The sequence below is a fragment of the Balaenoptera ricei genome, chromosome 16 (assembly GCF_028023285.1).
Source record: "Balaenoptera ricei isolate mBalRic1 chromosome 16, mBalRic1.hap2, whole genome shotgun sequence".
Taxonomy (NCBI): Eukaryota; Metazoa; Chordata; class Mammalia; order Artiodactyla; family Balaenopteridae; genus Balaenoptera; species Balaenoptera ricei.
The window spans coordinates 82,557,154-82,583,521 of NC_082654.1; positions in this window are offsets into that span (position 1 = coordinate 82,557,154).

The following is a 26,368-nucleotide window of genomic DNA, read 5'->3' on the forward strand; positions in this document are numbered from 1 at the left end:
TCCAAATGGAAAGCAAGGCTAGGACCATCATGCCCCCATTACCATTGGCACAGGCAGCATACATCTCTGTGGTTTCTAACAAGTCAAAAGAGACACAGAGTACACACTAGTTGCTTCCCTGAATCAACTTCTCGAGGCAGGGTGTTCTGCTCCTTGTGAACGGCCTCAACAAGGAACGCCCTAGCTAGGCCTCTGGGCCCCTGCCTCTTCAAAAGCCTGCAGTGCTACAGGAAAAACTGTGCTTTAGTTGCAATAGGAACGCATGCCGTCTTTCTCCTGGAGGCAGGATGACTTCAGGTAGGAGGTCCTGGATGGAAGGAGAAGCCTAGTGTTTTTCTCTGTGCAGCTCAGACCAGGGAATGAGTGCGACTTCCACGGCATGTTGGAACTTGCTAGAATGTTGCTCTTTTACCTATGCGAGTGCTGTGAATCAAGATATCACAAGAAAGAGTGTAGTGTGTTGCCCATGACTCAGCACACACAGAGGACCTCCGAGGGACCAATGGGCCTCGTCGTTGCTCAGCAGGCCTACAGGGGTGTGGAGGTACTCAGGGATCTTGGAACAAAAATGATGCTCACCCGAGAGGCCTAGGAGTCCTGAAAAGGGTACTTCCTTTAAAGTAAAGCAGAACAGCGACTTAGAGCTCATGGAAAGAGGTGCATGCCTACCTTTTTGCAGGGCTACTCAGGGCCTTACCTCGAGGCAAGGACTCACGTTGAGATTCCCTTTAGCTCTAGAGCATGGCAAGGTGAGCCCCACCCGGAGCAATGAAGCTCCGTGTGTAGCCAGAGAAAACTCATTTTCTTCCCACACCAATGCTAGAGTGGCCAGAGGCCTGTCAACAGCAGAGAATTTCAGGGAGCTTCACGGCAGCAAGAATGGAGCTTTCCAAATGGAAAGCAAGGCTAGGACCATCATGCCCCCATTACCATTGGCACAGGCAGCATACATCTCTGTGGTTTCTAACAAGTCAAAAGAGACACAGAGTACACACTAGTTGCTTCCCTGAATCAACTTCTCGAGGCAGGGTGTTCTGCACCTTGTGAACGGCCTCAACAAGGAACGCCCTAGCTAGGGCTCTGGGCCCGTAGCTCTTCAAAAGCCTGCAATGCTACAGGAAAAACTGTGCTTTAGTTGCAATAGGAACGCATGCCGTCTTTCTCCTGGAGGCAGGATGACTTCAGGTAGGAGGTCCTGGATGGAAGGAGAAGCCTAGTGTTTTTCTCTGTGCAGCTCAGACTAGGGAATGAGTGCGATTTCCAGGCCTGTTGGAACTTGCTAGAATGTTGCTCTTTTACCTGTGCGAGTGCTGTGAATCAAGATATCACAAGAAAGAGTGTAGTGTGTTGCCCATGACTCAGCACACACAGAGGACCTCCGAGGGACCAATGGGCCTCGTCGTTGCTCAGCAGGCCTACAGGGGTGTGGAGGTACTCAGGGATCTTGGAACAAAAATGATGCTCACCCGAGAGGCCTAGGAGTCCTGAAAAGGGTACTTCCTTTAAAGTAAAGCAGAACAGCGACTTAGAGCTCATGGAAAGAGCTGCATGCCTACCTTATGGCAGGGCTACTCAGGGCCTTACCTCGAGGCAAGGACTCACGTTGAGATTCCCTTTAGCTCTAGAGCATGGCAAGGTGAGCCCCACCCCGGCCAAAGAAGCTCCGTGTGTAGCCAGAGAAAACTCATTTTCTTCCCACCTCAATGCTAGAGTGGCGAGAGGCCTGTCAACAGCAGAGAATTTCAGGGAGCTTCACGGCAGCAAGAATGGAGCTTTCCAAATGGAAAGCAAGGCTAGTACCATCATGCCCCCATTTCCATGGGCACAGGCAGCATACATCTCTGTGGTTTTTAACAAGTCAAATGAGACACAGAGTACACACTGTTTTCTTCCCTGAATCCACTTCTCGAGGCAGGGTGCTCTGCATCTAGTGAACGGCCTCACCAAGGAAAGCCCTTAGCTAGGCCTCTGGGCCCGTGCCTCTTCAAAAGCCTGCAGTACTTCAGGAAAAACTGTGCTTTAGTTGCAATAGGAACGCAAGCCGTCGTTTTCCTGGAGGCAGGGTGACTTCAGGTAGGAGGTCCTGGATGGAAGGAGAAGCCTAGTGTTTTTCTCTGTGCAGCTCAGACCAGGGAATGAGTGCAACTTCCATGGCATTTTGGAACTTGCTAGAACGGTGCTCGTGAACCTGTATGAGTGCTGGCTAATTCAAGATGTCCCAGTAAGAGTGCACTCTGTTGCCCTACACTCGGCATACACACTGTGAGTCGGAAAGCTACGGGCCTGGATATTGCTTAGAAGGGCCAGGGGAGCCTGAGGGTACTTGCTGTTCTTGCAGGAAATAGGGTTTCCAGGCGAGGCACCTAGGTGTCCTGAAAAGCGTACTGGCGTTAAAATGCTGCAGAGCAGCGACTACGGCCTCATGGAAACTGCTACACGCCTCCGCTTCTGCATAGCATTTCAGGGCCTTCCCTCGAGGCAAGTTCTCACGTTGCTTGCACTGTGAGCGACACAGCCTGTTAGGATGCTGTATTTCTCCTTGAATAGAGTGACTTCAGGAAAGAGGTCCTCGATAAATTCTAAGAAGAGTGTTATCTCAGGACATTCAGACGAGGGCAATGTCGAAAACTTCCAGGGCATGTTGGACTGCCTAGAAATGTGGTTCTGATGCTGTTCGACTGCTCTGCAAATAGAGCTCTCCTGAAGTAACGTACAGTGTGTTGCCCGAGACTCGGCAGACACAGAGGGCCTCCGAGGGACGTATGGGAATCAATGCTGCTCAGCAGGCACGCAGGGGTGTGGAGTGCGTCAGTGATCTTGGAACAAAAATGATGCTCACCCGAGGGGCCTAGGAGTCCTGAAAAGGGTACTTCCTTTAAGATAAAGCGGAACCTCCACTAAGAGCTCATGGAAAGAGCTGCATGCCTCCCTTTCTGCAGGGCTACTCAGGGCCTTACCTCGAGGCAAGGACTCACGTTGAGATTCCCTTTAGCTCTAGAGCATGGCAAGGTGAGCCCCACCCCGGCCAAAGAAGCTCCGTGTGTAGTCAGAGAAAACTCATTTTCTTCGCACACCAATGCTAGAGTGGCCAGAGGCCTGTCAACAGCAGAGAATTTCAGGGAGCTTCACGGCAGCAAGAATGGAGCTTTCCAAATGGAAAGCAAGGCTAGGACCATCATGCCCCCATTACCATTGGCACAGGCAGCATACATCTCTGTGGTTTCTAACAAGTCAAAAGAGACACAGAGTACACACTAGTTGCTTCCCTGAATCAACTTCTCGAGGCAGGGTGTTCTGCACCTTGTAAACGGCCTCAACAAGGAACGCCCTAGCTAGGCCTCTGGGCCCGTGCCTCTTCAAAAGCCTGCAGTGCTACAGGAAAAACTGTGCTTTAGTTGCAATAGGAACGCATGCCGTCTTTCTCCTGGAGGCAGGATGACTTCAGGTAGGAGGTCCTGGATGGAAGGAGAAGCCTAGTGTTTTTCTCTGTGCAGCTCAGACCAGGGAATGAGTGCGACTTCCATGGCATGTTGGAACTCGCTAGAACGGTGCTCGTGAACCTGTATGAGTGCTGGCTAATTCAAGATGTCCCAGTAAGAGTGCACTCTGTTGCCCTACACTCGGCATACACACTGTGAGTCGGAAAGCTACGAGCCTGGATATTGCTTAGAAGGGCCAGGGGAGCCTGAGGGTACTTGCTGTTCTTGCAGGAAATGGGGATTCCAGGCGAGGCACCTAGGTGTCCTGAAAAGCGTACTGGCGTTAAAATGCTGCAGAGCAGCGACTACGGCCTCATGGAAACTGCTACACGCCTCCGCTTCTGCATAGCATTTCAGGGCCTTCCCTCGAGGCAAGTTCTCACGTTGCTTGCACTGTGAGCGACACAGCATGTTAGGATGCTGTATTTCTCCTTGAATAGAGTGACTTCAGGAAAGAGGTCCTCGATAAATTCTAAGAAGAGTGTTATCTCAGGACATTCAGACGAGGGCAATGTCGAAAACTTCCAGGGCATGTTGGACTGCCTAGAAATGTGGTTCTGATGCTGTTCGACTGCTCTGCAAATAGAGCTCTCCTGAAGTAACGTACAGTGTGTTGCCCGAGACTCGGCAGACACAGAGGGCCTCCGAGGGTCGTATGGGAATCAATGCTGCTCAGCAGGCACGCAGGGGTGTGGAGTGCGTCAGTGATCTTGGAACAAAAATGATGCTCACCCGAGGGGCCTAGGAGTCCTGAAAAGGGTACTTCCTTTAAGATAAAGCGGAACCTCCACTAAGAGCTCATGGAAAGAGCTGCATGCCTCCCTTTCTGCAGGGCTACTCAGGGCCTTACCTCGAGGCAAGGACTCACGTTGAGATTCCCTTTAGCTCTAGAGCATGGCAAGGTGAGCCCCACCCGGAGCAATGAAGCTCCGTGTGTAGCCAGAGAAAACTCATTTTCTTCCCACACCAATGCTAGAGTGGCCAGAGGCCTGTCAACAGCAGAGAATTTCAGGGAGCTTCACGGCAGCAAGAATGGAGCTTTCCAAATGGAAAGCAAGGCTAGGACCATCATGCCCCCATTACCATTGGCACAGGCAGCATACATCTCTGTGGTTTCTAACAAGTCAAAAGAGACACAGAGTACACACTAGTTGCTTCCCTGAATCAACTTCTCGAGGCAGGGTGTTCTGCTCCTTGTGAACGGCCTCAACAAGGAACGCCCTAGCTAGGCCTCTGGGCCCCTGCCTCTTCAAAAGCCTGCAGTGCTACAGGAAAAACTGTGCTTTAGTTGCAATAGGAACGCATGCCGTCTTTCTCCTGGAGGCAGGATGACTTCAGGTAGGAGGTCCTGGATGGAAGGAGAAGCCTAGTGTTTTTCTCTGTGCAGCTCAGACCAGGGAATGAGTGCGACTTCCACGGCATGTTGGAACTTGCTAGAATGTTGCTCTTTTACCTATGCGAGTGCTGTGAATCAAGATATCACAAGAAAGAGTGTAGTGTGTTGCCCATGACTCAGCACACACAGAGGACCTCCGAGGGACCAATGGGCCTCGTCGTTGCTCAGCAGGCCTACAGGGGTGTGGAGGTACTCAGGGATCTTGGAACAAAAATGATGCTCACCCGAGAGGCCTAGGAGTCCTGAAAAGGGTACTTCCTTTAAAGTAAAGCAGAACAGCGACTTAGAGCTCATGGAAAGAGGTGCATGCCTACCTTTTTGCAGGGCTACTCAGGGCCTTACCTCGAGGCAAGGACTCACGTTGAGATTCCCTTTAGCTCTAGAGCATGGCAAGGTGAGCCCCACCCGGAGCAATGAAGCTCCGTGTGTAGCCAGAGAAAACTCATTTTCTTCCCACACCAATGCTAGAGTGGCCAGAGGCCTGTCAACAGCATAGAATTTCAGGGAGCTTCACGGCAGCAAGAATGGAGCTTTCCAAATGGAAAGCAAGGCTAGGACCATCATGCCCCCATTACCATTGGCACAGGCAGCATACATCTCTGTGGTTTCTAACAAGTCAAAAGAGACACAGAGTACACACTAGTTGCTTCCCTGAATCAACTTCTCGAGGCAGGGTGTTCTGCACCTTGTGAACGGCCTCAACAAGGAACGCCCTAGCTAGGGCTCTGGGCCCGTAGCTCTTCAAAAGCCTGCAATGCTACAGGAAAAACTGTGCTTTAGTTGCAATAGGAACGCATGCCGTCTTTCTCCTGGAGGCAGGATGACTTCAGGTAGGAGGTCCTGGATGGAAGGAGAAGCCTAGTGTTTTTCTCTGTGCAGCTCAGACTAGGGAATGAGTGCGATTTCCAGGCCTGTTGGAACTTGCTAGAATGTTGCTCTTTTACCTGTGCGAGTGCTGTGAATCAAGATATCACAAGAAAGAGTGTAGTGTGTTGCCCATGACTCAGCACACACAGAGGACCTCCGAGGGACCAATGGGCCTCGTCGTTGCTCAGCAGGCCTACAGGGGTGTGGAGGTACTCAGGGATCTTGGAACAAAAATGATGCTCACCCGAGAGGCCTAGGAGTCCTGAAAAGGGTACTTCCTTTAAAGTAAAGCAGAACAGCGACTTAGAGCTAATGGAAAGAGCTGCATGCCTACCTTATGGCAGGGCTACTCAGGGCCTTACCTCGAGGCAAGGACTCACGTTGAGATTCCCTTTAGCTCTAGAGCATGGCAAGGTGAGCCCCACCCCGGCCAAAGAAGCTCCGTGTGTAGCCAGAGAAAACTCATTTTCTTCCCACCTCAATGCTAGAGTGGCGAGAGGCCTGTCAACAGCAGAGAATTTCAGGGAGCTTCACGGCAGCAAGAATGGAGCTTTCCAAATGGAAAGCAAGGCTAGTACCATCATGCCCCCATTTCCATGGGCACAGGCAGCATACATCTCTGTGGTTTTTAACAAGTCAAATGAGACACAGAGTACACACTGTTTTCTTCCCTGAATCCACTTCTCGAGGCAGGGTGCTCTGCATCTAGTGAACGGCCTCACCAAGGAAAGCCCTAGCTAGGCCTCTGGGCCCGTGCCTCTTCAAAAGCCTGCAGTACTTCAGGAAAAACTGTGCTTTAGTTGCAATAGGAACGCAAGCCGTCGTTTTCCTGGAGGCAGGGTGACTTCAGGTAGGAGGTCCTGGATGGAAGGAGAAGCCTAGTGTTTTTCTCTGTGCAGCTCAGACCAGGGAATGAGTGCAACTTCCATGGCATTTTGGAACTTGCTAGAACGGTGCTCGTGAACCTGTATGAGTGCTGGCTAATTCAAGATGTCCCAGTAAGAGTGCACTCTGTTGCCCTACACTCGGCATACACACTGTGAGTCGGAAAGCTACGGGCCTGGATATTGCTTAGAAGGGCCAGGGGAGCCTGAGGGTACTTGCTGTTCTTGCAGGAAATAGGGTTTCCAGGCGAGGCACCTAGGTGTCCTGAAAAGCGTACTGGCGTTAAAATGCTGCAGAGCAGCGACTACGGCCTCATGGAAACTGCTACACGCCTCCGCTTCTGCATAGCATTTCAGGGCCTTCCCTCGAGGCAAGTTCTCACGTTGCTTGCACTGTGAGCGACACAGCATGTTAGGATGCTGTATTTCTCCTTGAATAGAGTGACTTCAGGAAAGAGGTCCTCGATAAATTCTAAGAAGAGTGTTATCTCAGGACATTCAGACGAGGGCAATGTCGAAAACTTCCAGGGCATGTTGGACTGCCTAGAAATGTGGTTCTGATGCTGTTCGACTGCTCTGCAAATAGAGCTCTCCTGAAGTAACGTACAGTGTGTTGCCCGAGACTCGGCAGACACAGAGGGCCTCCGAGGGACGTATGGGAATCAATGCTGCTCAGCAGGCACGCAGGGGTGTGGAGTGCGTCAGTGATCTTGGAACAAAAATGATGCTCACCCGAGGGGCCTAGGAGTCCTGAAAAGGGTACTTCCTTTAAGATAAAGCGGAACCTCCACTAAGAGCTCATGGAAAGAGCTGCATGCCTCCCTTTCTGCAGGGCTACTCAGGGCCTTACCTCGAGGCAAGGACTCACGTTGAGATTCCCTTTAGCTCTAGAGCATGGCAAGGTGAGCCCCACCCCGGCCAAAGAAGCTCCGTGTGTAGTCAGAGAAAACTCATTTTCTTCGCACACCAATGCTAGAGTGGCCAGAGGCCTGTCAACAGCAGAGAATTTCAGGGAGCTTCACGGCAGCAAGAATGGAGCTTTCCAAATGGAAAGCAAGGCTAGGACCATCATGCCCCCATTACCATTGGCACAGGCAGCATACATCTCTGTGGTTTCTAACAAGTCAAAAGAGACACAGAGTACACACTAGTTGCTTCCCTGAATCAACTTCTCGAGGCAGGGTGTTCTGCTCCTTGTGAACGGCCTCAACAAGGAACGCCCTAGCTAGGCCTCTGGGCCCGTGCCTCTTCAAAAGCCTGCAGTGCTACAGGAAAAACTGTGCTTTAGTTGCAATAGGAACGCATGCCGTCTTTCTCCTGGAGGCAGGATGACTTCAGGTAGGAGGTCCTGGATGGAAGGAGAAGCCTAGTGTTTTTCTCTGTGCAGCTCAGACCAGGGAATGAGTGCGACTTCCATGGCATGTTGGAACTCGCTAGAACGGTGCTCGTGAACCTGTATGAGTGCTGGCTAATTCAAGATGTCCCAGTAAGAGTGCACTCTGTTGCCCTACACTCGGCATACACACTGTGAGTCGGAAAGCTACGAGCCTGGATATTGCTTAGAAGGGCCAGGGGAGCCTGAGGGTACTTGCTGTTCTTGCAGGAAATGGGGATTCCAGGCGAGGCACCTAGGTGTCCTGAAAAGCGTACTGGCGTTAAAATGCTGCAGAGCAGCGACTACGGCCTCATGGAAACTGCTACACGCCTCCGCTTCTGCATAGCATTTCAGGGCCTTCCCTCGAGGCAAGTTCTCACGTTGCTTGCACTGTGAGCGACACAGCATGTTAGGATGCTGTATTTCTCCTTGAATAGAGTGACTTCAGGAAAGAGGTCCTCGATAAATTCTAAGAAGAGTGTTATCTCAGGACATTCAGACGAGGGCAATGTCGAAAACTTCCAGGGCATGTTGGACTGCCTAGAAATGTGGTTCTGATGCTGTTCGACTGCTCTGCAAATAGAGCTCTCCTGAAGTAACGTACAGTGTGTTGCCCGAGACTCGGCAGACACAGAGGGCCTCCGAGGGTCGTATGGGAATCAATGCTGCTCAGCAGGCACGCAGGGGTGTGGAGTGCATCAGTGATCTTGGAACAAAAATGATGCTCACCCGAGGGGCCTAGGAGTCCTGAAAAGGGTACTTCCTTTAAGATAAAGCGGAACCTCCACTAAGAGCTCATGGAAAGAGCTGCATGCCTCCCTTTCTGCAGGGCTACTCAGGGCCTTACCTCGAGGCAAGGACTCACGTTGAGATTCCCTTTAGCTCTAGAGCATGGCAAGGTGAGCCCCACCCGGAGCAATGAAGCTCCGTGTGTAGCCAGAGAAAACTCATTTTCTTCCCACACCAATGCTAGAGTGGCCAGAGGCCTGTCAACAGCAGAGAATTTCAGGGAGCTTCACGGCAGCAAGAATGGAGCTTTCCAAATGGAAAGCAAGGCTAGGACCATCATGCCCCCATTACCATTGGCACAGGCAGCATACATCTCTGTGGTTTCTAACAAGTCAAAAGAGACACAGAGTACACACTAGTTGCTTCCCTGAATCCACTTCTCGAGGCAGGGTGTTCTGCTCCTTGTGAACGGCCTCAACAAGGAACGCCCTAGCTAGGCCTCTGGGCCCCTGCCTCTTCAAAAGCCTGCAGTGCTACAGGAAAAACTGTGCTTTAGTTGCAATAGGAACGCATGCCGTCTTTCTCCTGGAGGCAGGATGACTTCAGGTAGGAGGTCCTGGATGGAAGGAGAAGCCTAGTGTTTTTCTCTGTGCAGCTCAGACTAGGGAATGAGTGCGATTTCCAGGCCTGTTGGAACTTGCTAGAATGTTGCTCTTTTACCTGTGCGAGTGCTGTGAATCAAGATATCACAAGAAAGAGTGTAGTGTGTTGCCCATGACTCAGCACACACAGAGGACCTCCGAGGGACCAATGGGCCTCGTCGTTGCTCAGCAGGCCTACAGGGGTGTGGAGGTACTCAGGGATCTTGGAACAAAAATGATGCTCACCCGAGAGGCCTAGGAGTCCTGAAAAGGGTACTTCCTTTAAAGTAAAGCAGAACAGCGACTTAGAGCTAATGGAAAGAGCTGCATGCCTACCTTTTTGCAGGGCTACTCAGGGCCTTACCTCGAGGCAAGGACTCACGTTGAGATTCCCTTTAGCTCTAGAGCATGGCAAGGTGAGCCCCACCCCGGCCAAAGAAGCTCCGTGTGTAGCCAGAGAAAACTCATTTTCTTCCCACACCAATGCTAGAGTGGCCAGAGGCCTGTCAACAGCATAGAATTTCAGGGAGCTTCACGGCAGCAAGAATGGAGCTTTCCAAATGGAAAGCAAGGCTAGGACCATCATGCCCCCATTACCATTGGCACAGGCAGCATACATCTCTGTGGTTTCTAACAAGTCAAAAGAGACACAGAGTACACACTAGTTGCTTCCCTGAATCAACTTCTCGAGGCAGGGTGTTCTGCTCCTTGTGAACGGCCTCAACAAGGAACGCCCTAGCTAGGCCTCTGGGCCCCTGCCTCTTCAAAAGCCTGCAGTGCTACAGGAAAAACTGTGCTTTAGTTGCAATAGGAACGCATGCCGTCTTTCTCCTGGAGGCAGGATGACTTCAGGTAGGAGGTCCTGGATGGAAGGAGAAGCCTAGTGTTTTTCTCTGTGCAGCTCAGACCAGGGAATGAGTGCGACTTCCACGGCATGTTGGAACTTGCTAGAATGTTGCTCTTTTACCTATGCGAGTGCTGTGAATCAAGATATCACAAGAAAGAGTGTAGTGTGTTGCCCATGACTCAGCACACACAGAGGACCTCCGAGGGACCAATGGGCCTCGTCGTTGCTCAGCAGGCCTACAGGGGTGTGGAGGTACTCAGGGATCTTGGAACAAAAATGATGCTCACCCGAGAGGCCTAGGAGTCCTGAAAAGGGTACTTCCTTTAAAGTAAAGCAGAACAGCGACTTAGAGCTCATGGAAAGAGGTGCATGCCTACCTTTTTGCAGGGCTACTCAGGGCCTTACCTCGAGGCAAGGACTCACGTTGAGATTCCCTTTAGCTCTAGAGCATGGCAAGGTGAGCCCCACCCGGAGCAATGAAGCTCCGTGTGTAGCCAGAGAAAACTCATTTTCTTCCCACACCAATGCTAGAGTGGCCAGAGGCCTGTCAACAGCATAGAATTTCAGGGAGCTTCACGGCAGCAAGAATGGAGCTTTCCAAATGGAAAGCAAGGCTAGGACCATCATGCCCCCATTACCATTGGCACAGGCAGCATACATCTCTGTGGTTTCTAACAAGTCAAAAGAGACACAGAGTACACACTAGTTGCTTCCCTGAATCAACTTCTCGAGGCAGGGTGTTCTGCACCTTGTGAACGGCCTCAACAAGGAACGCCCTAGCTAGGCCTCTGGGCCCCTGCCTCTTCAAAAGCCTGCAGTGCTACAGGAAAAACTGTGCTTTAGTTGCAATAGGAACGCATGCCGTCTTTCTCCTGGAGGCAGGATGACTTCAGGTAGGAGGTCCTGGATGGAAGGAGAAGCCTAGTGTTTTTCTCTGTGCAGCTCAGACTAGGGAATGAGTGCGATTTCCAGGCCTGTTGGAACTTGCTAGAATGTTGCTCTTTTACCTGTGCGAGTGCTGTGAATCAAGATATCACAAGAAAGAGTGTAGTGTGTTGCCCATGACTCAGCACACACAGAGGACCTCCGAGGGACCAATGGGCCTCGTCGTTGCTCAGCAGGCCTACAGGGGTGTGGAGGTACTCAGGGATCTTGGAACAAAAATGATGCTCACCCGAGAGGCCTAGGAGTCCTGAAAAGGGTACTTCCTTTAAAGTAAAGCAGAACAGCGACTTAGAGCTCATGGAAAGAGCTGCATGCCTACCTTATGGCAGGGCTACTCAGGGTCTTACCTCGAGGCAAGGACTCACGTTGAGATTCCCTTTAGCTCTAGAGCATGGCAAGGTGAGCCCCACCCCGGCCAAAGAAGCTCCGTGTGTAGCCAGAGAAAACTCATTTTCTTCCCACCTCAATGCTAGAGTGGCGAGAGGCCTGTCAACAGCAGAGAATTTCAGGGAGCTTCACGGCAGCAAGAATGGAGCTTTCCAAATGGAAAGCAAGGCTAGTACCATCATGCCCCCATTTCCATGGGCACAGGCAGCATACATCTCTGTGGTTTTTAACAAGTCAAATGAGACACAGAGTACACACTGTTTTCTTCCCTGAATCCACTTCTCGAGGCAGGGTGCTCTGCATCTAGTGAACGGCCTCACCAAGGAAAGCCCTAGCTAGGCCTCTGGGCCCGTGCCTCTTCAAAAGCCTGCAGTACTTCAGGAAAAACTGTGCTTTAGTTGCAATAGGAACGCAAGCCGTCGTTTTCCTGGAGGCAGGGTGACTTCAGGTAGGAGGTCCTGGATGGAAGGAGAAGCCTAGTGTTTTTCTCTGTGCAGCTCAGACCAGGGAATGAGTGCAACTTCCATGGCATTTTGGAACTTGCTAGAACGGTGCTCGTGAACCTGTATGAGTGCTGGCTAATTCAAGATGTCCCAGTAAGAGTGCACTCTGTTGCCCTACACTCGGCATACACACTGTGAGTCGGAAAGCTACGGGCCTGGATATTGCTTAGAAGGGCCAGGGGAGCCTGAGGGTACTTGCTGTTCTTGCAGGAAATAGGGTTTCCAGGCGAGGCACCTAGGTGTCCTGAAAAGCGTACTGGCGTTAAAATGCTGCAGAGCAGCGACTACGGCCTCATGGAAACTGCTACACGCCTCCGCTTCTGCATAGCATTTCAGGGCCTTCCCTCGAGGCAAGTTCTCACGTTGCTTGCACTGTGAGCGACACAGCATGTTAGGATGCTGTATTTCTCCTTGAATAGAGTGACTTCAGGAAAGAGGTCCTCGATAAATTCTAAGAAGAGTGTTATCTCAGGACATTCAGACGAGGGCAATGTCGAAAACTTCCAGGGCATGTTGGACTGCCTAGAAATGTGGTTCTGATGCTGTTCGACTGCTCTGCAAATAGAGCTCTCCTGAAGTAACGTACAGTGTGTTGCCCGAGACTCGGCAGACACAGAGGGCCTCCGAGGGACGTATGGGAATCAATGCTGCTCAGCAGGCACGCAGGGGTGTGGAGTGCGTCAGTGATCTTGGAACAAAAATGATGCTCACCCGAGGGGCCTAGGAGTCCTGAAAAGGGTACTTCCTTTAAGATAAAGCGGAACCTCCACTAAGAGCTCATGGAAAGAGCTGCATGCCTCCCTTTCTGCAGGGCTACTCAGGGCCTTACCTCGAGGCAAGGACTCACGTTGAGATTCCCTTTAGCTCTAGAGCATGGCAAGGTGAGCCCCACCCGGAGCAATGAAGCTCCGTGTGTAGCCAGAGAAAACTCATTTTCTTCCCACACCAATGCTAGAGTGGCCAGAGGCCTGTCAACAGCAGAGAATTTCAGGGAGCTTCACGGCAGCAAGAATGGAGCTTTCCAAATGGAAAGCAAGGCTAGGACCATCATGCCCCCATTACCATTGGCACAGGCAGCATACATCTCTGTGGTTTCTAACAAGTCAAAAGAGACACAGAGTACACACTAGTTGCTTCCCTGAATCAAATTCTCGAGGCAGGGTGTTCTGCACCTTGTAAACGGCCTCAACAAGGAACGCCCTAGCTAGGCCTCTGGGCCCGTGCCTCTTCAAAAGCCTGCAGTACTTCAGGAAAAACTGTGCTTTAGTTGCAATAGGAACGCATGCCGTCTTTCTCCTGGAGGCAGGATGACTTCAGGTAGGAGGTCCTGGATGGAAGGAGAAGCCTAGTGTTTTTCTCTGTGCAGCTCAGACCAGGGAATGAGTGCGACTTCCATGGCATGTTGGAACTCGCTAGAACGGTGCTCGTGAACCTGTATGAGTGCTGGCTAATTCAAGATGTCCCAGTAAGAGTGCACTCTGTTGCCCTACACTCGGCATACACACTGTGAGTCGGAAAGCTACGAGCCTGGATATTGCTTAGAAGGGCCAGGGGAGCCTGAGGGTACTTGCTGTTCTTGCAGGAAATGGGGATTCCAGGCGAGGCACCTAGGTGTCCTGAAAAGCGTACTGGCGTTAAAATGCTGCAGAGCAGCGACTACGGCCTCATGGAAACTGCTACACGCCTCCGCTTCTGCATAGCATTTCAGGGCCTTCCCTCGAGGCAAGTTCTCACGTTGCTTGCACTGTGAGCGACACAGCCTGTTAGGATGCTGTATTTCTCCTTGAATAGAGTGACTTCAGGAAAGAGGTCCTCGATAAATTCTAAGAAGAGTGTTTTCTCAGGGCAGCTCAGACGAGGGCAATGTCGAAAATTTCCAGGGCATGTTGGACTGCCTAGAAATGTGGTTCTGATGCTTTTCGACTGCTCTGCAAATATAGCTCTCCTGAAGTAACGTACAGTGTGTTGCCCGAGACTCGGCAGGCACAGAGGGCCTCCGAGGGACGTATGGGAATCAATGCTGCTCAGCAGGCCCGCAGGGGTGTGGAATGCGTCAGTGATCTTGAAACAAAAATGATGCTCACCCGAGGGGCCTAGGAGTCCTGAAAAGGGTACTTCCTTTAAGATAAAGCGGAACCTCCACTAAGAGCTCATGGAAAGAGCTGCATGCCTCCCTTTCTGCAGGGCTACTCAGGGCCTTCCCTCGAGGCGAGGACTCACGTTGAGATTCCCTTTAGCTCTAGAGCATGGCAAGGTGAGCCCCACCCCGGCCAATGAAGCTCCGTGTGTAGCCAGAGAAAACTCATTTTCTTCCCACACCCATGCCTACAGTGGCCAGAGGGCTGTCAACAGCAGAGAATTTCAGGGAGCTTCACGGCAGCAAGAATGGAGCTTTCCAAATGGAAAGCAAGGCTAGGACCATCATGCCCCCATTTCCATGGGCACAGGCAGCATACATCTCTGTGGTTTTTAACAAGTCAAATGCGACACAGAGTACACAGTTTGCTTCCCTGAATCAACTTCTCGAGGCAGGGTGTTCTGCACCTTGTGAACGGCCTCACCAAGGAACGCCCTAGCTAGGCCTCTGGGCCCCTGCCTCTTCAAAAGCCTGCAGTGCTACAGGAAAAACTGTGCTTTAGTTGCAATAGGAACGCATGCCGTCTTTCTCCTGGAGGCAGGATGACTTCAGGTAGGAGGTCCTGGATGGAAGGAGAAGCCTAGTGTTTTTCTCTGTGCAGCTCAGACTAGGGAATGAGTGCGATTTCCAGGCCTGTTGGAACTTGCTAGAATGTTGCTCTTTTACCTGTGCGAGTGCTGTGAATCAAGATATCACAAGAAAGAGTGTAGTGTGTTGCCCATGACTCAGCACACACAGAGGACCTCCGAGGGACCAATGGGCCTCGTCGTTGCTCAGCAGGCCTACAGGGGTGTGGAGGTACTCAGGGATCTTGGAACAAAAATGATGCTCACCCGAGAGGCCTAGGAGTCCTGAAAAGGGTACTTCCTTTAAAGTAAAGCAGAACAGCGACTTAGAGCTAATGGAAAGAGCTGCATGCCTACCTTATGGCAGGGCTACTCAGGGCCTTACCTCGAGGCAAGGACTCACGTTGAGATTCCCTTTAGCTCTAGAGCATGGCAAGGTGAGCCCCACCCCGGCCAAAGAAGCTCCGTGTGTAGCCAGAGAAAACTCATTTTCTTCCCACCTCAATGCTAGAGTGGCGAGAGGCCTGTCAACAGCAGAGAATTTCAGGGAGCTTCACGGCAGCAAGAATGGAGCTTTCCAAATGGAAAGCAAGGCTAGTACCATCATGCCCCCATTTCCATGGGCACAGGCAGCATACATCTCTGTGGTTTTTAACAAGTCAAATGAGACACAGAGTACACACTGTTTTCTTCCCTGAATCCACTTCTCGAGGCAGGGTGCTCTGCATCTAGTGAACGGCCTCACCAAGGAAAGCCCTAGCTAGGCCTCTGGGCCCGTGCCTCTTCAAAAGCCTGCAGTACTTCAGGAAAAACTGTGCTTTAGTTGCAATAGGAACGCAAGCCGTCGTTTTCCTGGAGGCAGGGTGACTTCAGGTAGGAGGTCCTGGATGGAAGGAGAAGCCTAGTGTTTTTCTCTGTGCAGCTCAGACCAGGGAATGAGTGCAACTTCCATGGCATTTTGGAACTTGCTAGAACGGTGCTCGTGAACCTGTATGAGTGCTGGCTAATTCAAGATGTCCCAGTAAGAGTGCACTCTGTTGCCCTACACTCGGCATACACACTGTGAGTCGGAAAGCTACGGGCCTGGATATTGCTTAGAAGGGCCAGGGGAGCCTGAGGGTACTTGCTGTTCTTGCAGGAAATAGGGTTTCCAGGCGAGGCACCTAGGTGTCCTGAAAAGCGTACTGGCGTTAAAATGCTGCAGAGCAGCGACTACGGCCTCATGGAAACTGCTACACGCCTCCGCTTCTGCATAGCATTTCAGGGCCTTCCCTCGAGGCAAGTTCTCACGTTGCTTGCACTGTGAGCGACACAGCATGTTAGGATGCTGTATTTCTCCTTGAATAGAGTGACTTCAGGAAAGAGGTCCTCGATAAATTCTAAGAAGAGTGTTATCTCAGGACATTCAGACGAGGGCAATGTCGAAAACTTCCAGGGCATGTTGGACTGCCTAGAAATGTGGTTCTGATGCTGTTCGACTGCTCTGCAAATAGAGCTCTCCTGAAGTAACGTACAGTGTGTTGCCCGAGACTCGGCAGACACAGAGGGCCTCCGAGGGTCGTATGGGAATCAATGCTGCTCAGCAGGCACGCAGGGGTGTGGAGTGCGTCAGTGATCTTGGAACAAAAATGATGCTCACCCGAGGGGCCTAGGAGTCCTGAAAAGGGTACTTCCTTTAAGATAAAGCGGAACCTCCACTAAGAGCTCATGGAAAGAGCTGCATGCCTCCCTTTCTGCAGGGCTACTCAGGGCCTTACCTCGAGGCAAGGACTCACGTTGAGATTCCCTTTAGCTCTAGAGCATGGCAAGGTGAGCCCCACCCGGAGCAATGAAGCTCCGTGTGTAGCCAGAGAAAACTCATTTTCTTCCCACACCAATGCTAGAGTGGCCAGAGGCCTGTCAACAGCAGAGAATTTCAGGGAGCTTCACGGCAGCAAGAATGGAGCTTTCCAAATGGAAAGCAAGGCTAGGACCATCATGCCCCCATTACCATTGGCACAGGCAGCATACATCTCTGTGGTTTCTAACAAGTCAAAAGAGACACAGAGTACACACTAGTTGCTTCCCTGAATCAACTTCTCGAGGCAGGGTGTTCTGCTCCTTGTGAACGGCCTCAACAAGGAACGCCCTAGCTAGGCCTCTGGGCCCCTGCCTCTTCAAAAGCCTGCAGTGCTACAGGAAAAACTGTGCTTTAGTTGCAATAGGAACGCATGCCGTCTTTCTCCTGGAGGCAGGATGACTTCAGGTAGGAGGTCCTGGATGGAAGGAGAAGCCTAGTGTTTTTCTCTGTGCAGCTCAGACCAGGGAATGAGTGCGACTTCCACGGCATGTTGGAACTTGCTAGAATGTTGCTCTTTTACCTATGCGAGTGCTGTGAATCAAGATATCACAAGAAAGAGTGTAGTGTGTTGCCCATGACTCAGCACACACAGAGGACCTCCGAGGGACCAATGGGCCTCGTCGTTGCTCAGCAGGCCTACAGGGGTGTGGAGGTACTCAGGGATCTTGGAACAAAAATGATGCTCACCCGAGAGGCCTAGGAGTCCTGAAAAGGGTACTTCCTTTAAAGTAAAGCAGAACAGCGACTTAGAGCTCATGGAAAGAGGTGCATGCCTACCTTTTTGCAGGGCTACTCAGGGCCTTACCTCGAGGCAAGGACTCACGTTGAGATTCCCTTTAGCTCTAGAGCATGGCAAGGTGAGCCCCACCCGGAGCAATGAAGCTCCGTGTGTAGCCAGAGAAAACTCATTTTCTTCCCACACCAATGCTAGAGTGGCCAGAGGCCTGTCAACAGCATAGAATTTCAGGGAGCTTCACGGCAGCAAGAATGGAGCTTTCCAAATGGAAAGCAAGGCTAGGACCATCATGCCCCCATTACCATTGGCACAGGCAGCATACATCTCTGTGGTTTCTAACAAGTCAAAAGAGACACAGAGTACACACTAGTTGCTTCCCTGAATCAACTTCTCGAGGCAGGGTGTTCTGCACCTTGTGAACGGCCTCAACAAGGAACGCCCTAGCTAGGGCTCTGGGCCCGTAGCTCTTCAAAAGCCTGCAATGCTACAGGAAAAACTGTGCTTTAGTTGCAATAGGAACGCATGCCGTCTTTCTCCTGGAGGCAGGATGACTTCAGGTAGGAGGTCCTGGATGGAAGGAGAAGCCTAGTGTTTTTCTCTGTGCAGCTCAGACTAGGGAATGAGTGCGATTTCCAGGCCTGTTGGAACTTGCTAGAATGTTGCTCTTTTACCTGTGCGAGTGCTGTGAATCAAGATATCACAAGAAAGAGTGTAGTGTGTTGCCCATGACTCAGCACACACAGAGGACCTCCGAGGGACCAATGGGCCTCGTCGTTGCTCAGCAGGCCTACAGGGGTGTGGAGGTACTCAGGGATCTTGGAACAAAAATGATGCTCACCCGAGAGGCCTAGGAGTCCTGAAAAGGGTACTTCCTTTAAAGTAAAGCAGAACAGCGACTTAGAGCTAATGGAAAGAGCTGCATGCCTACCTTATGGCAGGGCTACTCAGGGCCTTACCTCGAGGCAAGGACTCACGTTGAGATTCCCTTTAGCTCTAGAGCATGGCAAGGTGAGCCCCACCCCGGCCAAAGAAGCTCCGTGTGTAGCCAGAGAAAACTCATTTTCTTCCCACACCAATGCTAGAGTGGCCAGAGGCCTGTCAACAGCATAGAATTTCAGGGAGCTTCACGGCAGCAAGAATGGAGCTTTCCAAATGGAAAGCAAGGCTAGTACCATCATGCCCCCATTTCCATGGGCACAGGCAGCATACATCTCTGTGGTTTTTAACAAGTCAAATGAGACACAGAGTACACACTGTTTTCTTCCCTGAATCCACTTCTCGAGGCAGGGTGCTCTGCATCTAGTGAACGGCCTCACCAAGGAAAGCCCTAGCTAGGCCTCTGGGCCCGTGCCTCTTCAAAAGCCTGCAGTACTTCAGGAAAAACTGTGCTTTAGTTGCAATAGGAACGCAAGCCGTCGTTTTCCTGGAGGCAGGGTGACTTCAGGTAGGAGGTCCTGGATGGAAGGAGAAGCCTAGTGTTTTTCTCTGTGCAGCTCAGACCAGGGAATGAGTGCAACTTCCATGGCATTTTGGAACTTGCTAGAACGGTGCTCGTGAACCTGTATGAGTGCTGGCTAATTCAAGATGTCCCAGTAAGAGTGCACTCTGTTGCCCTACACTCGGCATACACACTGTGAGTCGGAAAGCTACGGGCCTGGATATTGCTTAGAAGGGCCAGGGGAGCCTGAGGGTACTTGCTGTTCTTGCAGGAAATAGGGTTTCCAGGCGAGGCACCTAGGTGTCCTGAAAAGCGTACTGGCGTTAAAATGCTGCAGAGCAGCGACTACGGCCTCATGGAAACTGCTACACGCCTCCGCTTCTGCATAGCATTTCAGGGCCTTCCCTCGAGGCAAGTTCTCACGTTGCTTGCACTGTGAGCGACACAGCATGTTAGGATGCTGTATTTCTCCTTGAATAGAGTGACTTCAGGAAAGAGGTCCTCGATAAATTCTAAGAAGAGTGTTATCTCAGGACATTCAGACGAGGGCAATGTCGAAAACTTCCAGGGCATGTTGGACTGCCTAGAAATGTGGTTCTGATGCTGTTCGACTGCTCTGCAAATAGAGCTCTCCTGAAGTAACGTACAGTGTGTTGCCCGAGACTCGGCAGACACAGAGGGCCTCCGAGGGACGTATGGGAATCAATGCTGCTCAGCAGGCACGCAGGGGTGTGGAGTGCGTCAGTGATCTTGGAACAAAAATGATGCTCACCCGAGGGGCCTAGGAGTCCTGAAAAGGGTACTTCCTTTAAGATAAAGCGGAACCTCCACTAAGAGCTCATGGAAAGAGCTGCATGCCTCCCTTTCTGCAGGGCTACTCAGGGCCTTACCTCGAGGCAAGGACTCACGTTGAGATTCCCTTTAGCTCTAGAGCATGGCAAGGTGAGCCCCACCCCGGCCAAAGAAGCTCCGTGTGTAGTCAGAGAAAACTCATTTTCTTCGCACACCAATGCTAGAGTGGCCAGAGGCCTGTCAACAGCAGAGAATTTCAGGGAGCTTCACGGCAGCAAGAATGGAGCTTTCCAAATGGAAAGCAAGGCTAGGACCATCATGCCCCCATTACCATTGGCACAGGCAGCATACATCTCTGTGGTTTCTAACAAGTCAAAAGAGACACAGAGTACACACTAGTTGCTTCCCTGAATCAACTTCTCGAGGCAGGGTGTTCTGCTCCTTGTGAACGGCCTCAACAAGGAACGCCCTAGCTAGGCCTCTGGGCCCGTGCCTCTTCAAAAGCCTGCAGTGCTACAGGAAAAACTGTGCTTTAGTTGCAATAGGAACGCATGCCGTCTTTCTCCTGGAGGCAGGATGACTTCAGGTAGGAGGTCCTGGATGGAAGGAGAAGCCTAGTGTTTTTCTCTGTGCAGCTCAGACCAGGGAATGAGTGCGACTTCCATGGCATGTTGGAACTCGCTAGAACGGTGCTCGTGAACCTGTATGAGTGCTGGCTAATTCAAGATGTCCCAGTAAGAGTGCACTCTGTTGCCCTACACTCGGCATACACACTGTGAGTCGGAAAGCTACGAGCCTGGATATTGCTTAGAAGGGCCAGGGGAGCCTGAGGGTACTTGCTGTTCTTGCAGGAAATGGGGATTCCAGGCGAGGCACCTAGGTGTCCTGAAAAGCGTACTGGCGTTAAAATGCTGCAGAGCAGCGACTACGGCCTCATGGAAACTGCTACACGCCTCCGCTTCTGCATAGCATTTCAGGGCCTTCCCTCGAGGCAAGTTCTCACGTTGCTTGCACTGTGAGCGACACAGCATGTTAGGATGCTGTATTTCTCCTTGAATAGAGTGACTTCAGGAAAGAGGTCCTCGATAAATTCTAAGAAGAGTGTTATCTCAGGACATTCAGACGAGGGCAATGTCGAAAACTTCCAGGGCATGTTGGACTGCCTAGAAATGTGGTTCTGATGCTGTTCGACTGCTCTGCAAATAGAGCTCTCCTGAAGTAACGTACAGTGTGTTGCCCGAGACTCGGCAGACACAGAGGGCCTCCGAGGGTCGTATGGGAATCAATGCTGCTCAGCAGGCACGCAGGGGTGTGGAGTGCATCAGTGATCTTGGAACAAAAATGATGCTCACCCGAGGGGCCTAGGAGTCCTGAAAAGGGTACTTCCTTTAAGATAAAGCGGAACCTCCACTAAGAGCTCATGGAAAGAGCTGCATGCCTCCCTTTCTGCAGGGCTACTCAGGGCCTTACCTCGAGGCAAGGACTCACGTTGAGATTCCCTTTAGCTCTAGAGCATGGCAAGGTGAGCCCCACCCGGAGCAATGAAGCTCCGTGTGTAGCCAGAGAAAACTCATTTTCTTCCCACACCAATGCTAGAGTGGCCAGAGGCCTGTCAACAGCAGAGAATTTCAGGGAGCTTCACGGCAGCAAGAATGGAGCTTTCCAAATGGAAAGCAAGGCTAGGACCATCATGCCCCCATTACCATTGGCACAGGCAGCATACATCTCTGTGGTTTCTAACAAGTCAAAAGAGACACAGAGTACACACTAGTTGCTTCCCTGAATCCACTTCTCGAGGCAGGGTGTTCTGCTCCTTGTGAACGGCCTCAACAAGGAACGCCCTAGCTAGGCCTCTGGGCCCCTGCCTCTTCAAAAGCCTGCAGTGCTACAGGAAAAACTGTGCTTTAGTTGCAATAGGAACGCATGCCGTCTTTCTCCTGGAGGCAGGATGACTTCAGGTAGGAGGTCCTGGATGGAAGGAGAAGCCTAGTGTTTTTCTCTGTGCAGCTCAGACTAGGGAATGAGTGCGATTTCCAGGCCTGTTGGAACTTGCTAGAATGTTGCTCTTTTACCTGTGCGAGTGCTGTGAATCAAGATATCACAAGAAAGAGTGTAGTGTGTTGCCCATGACTCAGCACACACAGAGGACCTCCGAGGGACCAATGGGCCTCGTCGTTGCTCAGCAGGCCTACAGGGGTGTGGAGGTACTCAGGGATCTTGGAACAAAAATGATGCTCACCCGAGAGGCCTAGGAGTCCTGAAAAGGGTACTTCCTTTAAAGTAAAGCAGAACAGCGACTTAGAGCTAATGGAAAGAGCTGCATGCCTACCTTTTTGCAGGGCTACTCAGGGCCTTACCTCGAGGCAAGGACTCACGTTGAGATTCCCTTTAGCTCTAGAGCATGGCAAGGTGAGCCCCACCCCGGCCAAAGAAGCTCCGTGTGTAGCCAGAGAAAACTCATTTTCTTCCCACACCAATGCTAGAGTGGCCAGAGGCCTGTCAACAGCATAGAATTTCAGGGAGCTTCACGGCAGCAAGAATGGAGCTTTCCAAATGGAAAGCAAGGCTAGGACCATCATGCCCCCATTACCATTGGCACAGGCAGCATACATCTCTGTGGTTTCTAACAAGTCAAAAGAGACACAGAGTACACACTAGTTGCTTCCCTGAATCAACTTCTCGAGGCAGGGTGTTCTGCTCCTTGTGAACGGCCTCAACAAGGAACGCCCTAGCTAGGCCTCTGGGCCCCTGCCTCTTCAAAAGCCTGCAGTGCTACAGGAAAAACTGTGCTTTAGTTGCAATAGGAACGCATGCCGTCTTTCTCCTGGAGGCAGGATGACTTCAGGTAGGAGGTCCTGGATGGAAGGAGAAGCCTAGTGTTTTTCTCTGTGCAGCTCAGACCAGGGAATGAGTGCGACTTCCACGGCATGTTGGAACTTGCTAGAATGTTGCTCTTTTACCTATGCGAGTGCTGTGAATCAAGATATCACAAGAAAGAGTGTAGTGTGTTGCCCATGACTCAGCACACACAGAGGACCTCCGAGGGACCAATGGGCCTCGTCGTTGCTCAGCAGGCCTACAGGGGTGTGGAGGTACTCAGGGATCTTGGAACAAAAATGATGCTCACCCGAGAGGCCTAGGAGTCCTGAAAAGGGTACTTCCTTTAAAGTAAAGCAGAACAGCGACTTAGAGCTCATGGAAAGAGGTGCATGCCTACCTTTTTGCAGGGCTACTCAGGGCCTTACCTCGAGGCAAGGACTCACGTTGAGATTCCCTTTAGCTCTAGAGCATGGCAAGGTGAGCCCCACCCGGAGCAATGAAGCTCCGTGTGTAGCCAGAGAAAACTCATTTTCTTCCCACACCAATGCTAGAGTGGCCAGAGGCCTGTCAACAGCATAGAATTTCAGGGAGCTTCACGGCAGCAAGAATGGAGCTTTCCAAATGGAAAGCAAGGCTAGGACCATCATGCCCCCATTACCATTGGCACAGGCAGCATACATCTCTGTGGTTTCTAACAAGTCAAAAGAGACACAGAGTACACACTAGTTGCTTCCCTGAATCAACTTCTCGAGGCAGGGTGTTCTGCACCTTGTGAACGGCCTCAACAAGGAACGCCCTAGCTAGGCCTCTGGGCCCCTGCCTCTTCAAAAGCCTGCAGTGCTACAGGAAAAACTGTGCTTTAGTTGCAATAGGAACGCATGCCGTCTTTCTCCTGGAGGCAGGATGACTTCAGGTAGGAGGTCCTGGATGGAAGGAGAAGCCTAGTGTTTTTCTCTGTGCAGCTCAGACTAGGGAATGAGTGCGATTTCCAGGCCTGTTGGAACTTGCTAGAATGTTGCTCTTTTACCTGTGCGAGTGCTGTGAATCAAGATATCACAAGAAAGAGTGTAGTGTGTTGCCCATGACTCAGCACACACAGAGGACCTCCGAGGGACCAATGGGCCTCGTCGTTGCTCAGCAGGCCTACAGGGGTGTGGAGGTACTCAGGGATCTTGGAACAAAAATGATGCTCACCCGAGAGGCCTAGGAGTCCTGAAAAGGGTACTTCCTTTAAAGTAAAGCAGAACAGCGACTTAGAGCTCATGGAAAGAGCTGCATGCCTACCTTATGGCAGGGCTACTCAGGGTCTTACCTCGAGGCAAGGACTCACGTTGAGATTCCCTTTAGCTCTAGAGCATGGCAAGGTGAGCCCCACCCCGGCCAAAGAAGCTCCGTGTGTAGCCAGAGAAAACTCATTTTCTTCCCACCTCAATGCTAGAGTGGCGAGAGGCCTGTCAACAGCAGAGAATTTCAGGGAGCTTCACGGCAGCAAGAATGGAGCTTTCCAAATGGAAAGCAAGGCTAGTACCATCATGCCCCCATTTCCATGGGCACAGGCAGCATACATCTCTGTGGTTTTTAACAAGTCAAATGAGACACAGAGTACACACTGTTTTCTTCCCTGAATCCACTTCTCGAGGCAGGGTGCTCTGCATCTAGTGAACGGCCTCACCAAGGAAAGCCCTAGCTAGGCCTCTGGGCCCGTGCCTCTTCAAAAGCCTGCAGTACTTCAGGAAAAACTGTGCTTTAGTTGCAATAGGAACGCAAGCCGTCGTTTTCCTGGAGGCAGGGTGACTTCAGGTAGGAGGTCCTGGATGGAAGGAGAAGCCTAGTGTTTTTCTCTGTGCAGCTCAGACCAGGGAATGAGTGCAACTTCCATGGCATTTTGGAACTTGCTAGAACGGTGCTCGTGAACCTGTATGAGTGCTGGCTAATTCAAGATGTCCCAGTAAGAGTGCACTCTGTTGCCCTACACTCGGCATACACACTGTGAGTCGGAAAGCTACGGGCCTGGATATTGCTTAGAAGGGCCAGGGGAGCCTGAGGGTACTTGCTGTTCTTGCAGGAAATAGGGTTTCCAGGCGAGGCACCTAGGTGTCCTGAAAAGCGTACTGGCGTTAAAATGCTGCAGAGCAGCGACTACGGCCTCATGGAAACTGCTACACGCCTCCGCTTCTGCATAGCATTTCAGGGCCTTCCCTCGAGGCAAGTTCTCACGTTGCTTGCACTGTGAGCGACACAGCATGTTAGGATGCTGTATTTCTCCTTGAATAGAGTGACTTCAGGAAAGAGGTCCTCGATAAATTCTAAGAAGAGTGTTATCTCAGGACATTCAGACGAGGGCAATGTCGAAAACTTCCAGGGCATGTTGGACTGCCTAGAAATGTGGTTCTGATGCTGTTCGACTGCTCTGCAAATAGAGCTCTCCTGAAGTAACGTACAGTGTGTTGCCCGAGACTCGGCAGACACAGAGGGCCTCCGAGGGACGTATGGGAATCAATGCTGCTCAGCAGGCACGCAGGGGTGTGGAGTGCGTCAGTGATCTTGGAACAAAAATGATGCTCACCCGAGGGGCCTAGGAGTCCTGAAAAGGGTACTTCCTTTAAGATAAAGCGGAACCTCCACTAAGAGCTCATGGAAAGAGCTGCATGCCTCCCTTTCTGCAGGGCTACTCAGGGCCTTACCTCGAGGCAAGGACTCACGTTGAGATTCCCTTTAGCTCTAGAGCATGGCAAGGTGAGCCCCACCCGGAGCAATGAAGCTCCGTGTGTAGCCAGAGAAAACTCATTTTCTTCCCACACCAATGCTAGAGTGGCCAGAGGCCTGTCAACAGCAGAGAATTTCAGGGAGCTTCACGGCAGCAAGAATGGAGCTTTCCAAATGGAAAGCAAGGCTAGGACCATCATGCCCCCATTACCATTGGCACAGGCAGCATACATCTCTGTGGTTTCTAACAAGTCAAAAGAGACACAGAGTACACACTAGTTGCTTCCCTGAATCAAATTCTCGAGGCAGGGTGTTCTGCACCTTGTAAACGGCCTCAACAAGGAACGCCCTAGCTAGGCCTCTGGGCCCGTGCCTCTTCAAAAGCCTGCAGTACTTCAGGAAAAACTGTGCTTTAGTTGCAATAGGAACGCATGCCGTCTTTCTCCTGGAGGCAGGATGACTTCAGGTAGGAGGTCCTGGATGGAAGGAGAAGCCTAGTGTTTTTCTCTGTGCAGCTCAGACCAGGGAATGAGTGCGACTTCCATGGCATGTTGGAACTCGCTAGAACGGTGCTCGTGAACCTGTATGAGTGCTGGCTAATTCAAGATGTCCCAGTAAGAGTGCACTCTGTTGCCCTACACTCGGCATACACACTGTGAGTCGGAAAGCTACGAGCCTGGATATTGCTTAGAAGGGCCAGGGGAGCCTGAGGGTACTTGCTGTTCTTGCAGGAAATGGGGATTCCAGGCGAGGCACCTAGGTGTCCTGAAAAGCGTACTGGCGTTAAAATGCTGCAGAGCAGCGACTACGGCCTCATGGAAACTGCTACACGCCTCCGCTTCTGCATAGCATTTCAGGGCCTTCCCTCGAGGCAAGTTCTCACGTTGCTTGCACTGTGAGCGACACAGCCTGTTAGGATGCTGTATTTCTCCTTGAATAGAGTGACTTCAGGAAAGAGGTCCTCGATAAATTCTAAGAAGAGTGTTTTCTCAGGGCAGCTCAGACGAGGGCAATGTCGAAAATTTCCAGGGCATGTTGGACTGCCTAGAAATGTGGTTCTGATGCTTTTCGACTGCTCTGCAAATATAGCTCTCCTGAAGTAACGTACAGTGTGTTGCCCGAGACTCGGCAGGCACAGAGGGCCTCCGAGGGACGTATGGGAATCAATGCTGCTCAGCAGGCCCGCAGGGGTGTGGAATGCGTCAGTGATCTTGAAACAAAAATGATGCTCACCCGAGGGGCCTAGGAGTCCTGAAAAGGGTACTTCCTTTAAGATAAAG